Genomic DNA, 1,729 nt, shown 5'->3' on the forward strand with positions numbered 1-1,729 from the left:
TCTGGCTGCCCTGGCAAAACCACCCAAGTCTCCGCCGAAAGGCAACTATGAGCGCATTATTGCAAAGACATGGGCCGAAGCGGAGCGGTCGGGAAGTACAGTCAGTGATCAAAGGCTGAAAGAACGACGAGCAGCTGGGAAACAAATTTCCCAGCTCGGCGAACAAGCGAAGCAATCGTGCCCCCCCCCCCCTCAAGGTGCCTAGCGACATCGTCGATCCGAGCATGGTGCCCGGTTATGGCAATGTTGACGATTACCTGCCCGACGATGTACATTATGATCCCATGGAGGTGCAGATACACAGATACGAGTACAGGAAGCCTCTCGTCAAAGATGAAAAATCTTTAACAACGATGATGCGAAGATTACATGATTGGTACTTGAAAATCTGCAGAGAGTCTAGGGGGAGGAGTACTTTGTATGAGAGAGTTAAACCGGAGCATGAACTCATTGGAATTGAACTGTTGCCTATTCCATTTGAGGAGTTCTATCAGTTTTTCAATCAATTGGCCCTCGATAAAACAACGATCACCTGCTACTGTCTGTAAGTACTACTACTTCTGTCATTAAGTCTCTCTATATAGCTCATCTCTTTCATTGCATGTATTTATAATTATCCTCACTATATTATGCACAATGAAGATCGCCGAATTGAAGAAAAGACAAATCGGTGATATTGGGTTCGTTAACACATATCTCATAGATGCAACTGAGGTTGAACATCGTCCCGGAGATACCGAGGCCAACTTGCTACGATCATTCAAAAAAATGAAAACAAAGATATAATACTCTTTCCTTACAACTTCAAGTGAGTGTTACTGTCTTGTGCATAATCGGTTTCCCTTATATATTAGTCCAGGTTATAGTAATGTAATTGATGAGTTATGCATGCGTGTGCAGTTTCCACTATATTCTCCTAGAGATTAGGCTTGAGCAGGGAGTAGTAACCGTCTTGGACTCTAAACGAAAAGATCCCCAAGAGTATGCGGACATGACTGAAATCCTCAAGAAGTAAGTTAAATCGATCATTATCCACCATATCAGCAACTTTGTTCATTTCCTGATATCAAGTAATTGTTTTCTTTGTCCGGCGGGGTTTGGAGAAAATTCACCAGAAAAGTTCCGGGACTGCCGAAGGAGCTGGAATTTAGATACCCGAAAGTAAGTACTATAGTAGCATGTTCCGCGCATCTCCTAGTGATTCAAGCGCTAGTTTCATCAATACCATTTAGCATTCTTGCTTATCAGTTTGATTGACCTCTATTTCTTGTAAAGTGGTTGTGGCAGAAACAAGGGAATGATTTCTGTGGATACTACGTCTGCGAGTCCATCCGCCACACGACCTGTGAGCGGGGCGGGTACTCTGACGAACAATATGAAGTACGTAAATAACAGCATTCACAATTTTATTTTATTACCATCATTTGTATTGAGTTTCATTCATTCATATATATATGTATTGACCCCCTTCTTTAAATTAGATGTTTCGGAAGCGGGATGAACTCCTAGCACCAACTCGCATGCGAGCAATTCAAGAGGAATTGGCGGCATTCTTTCTTGACCAAGTGATCGCTGAAGACGGAGAATACTATGTGGACGATCTTCTGTTTCCTTCGTTTGCTTACTAGCTAACTAGCGTGTCTAGTCCTCTCTATACGTATGTATAGTACGTAGTGTCGACCAAGCACGGACGTAAGAGAGGACACTTCTCTCTATTAATTATAGCTAG

The sequence above is a fragment of the Triticum aestivum genome, chromosome 1A (assembly GCF_018294505.1).
Source record: "Triticum aestivum cultivar Chinese Spring chromosome 1A, IWGSC CS RefSeq v2.1, whole genome shotgun sequence".
In the NCBI taxonomy this organism is placed as follows: domain Eukaryota; kingdom Viridiplantae; phylum Streptophyta; class Magnoliopsida; order Poales; family Poaceae; genus Triticum; species Triticum aestivum.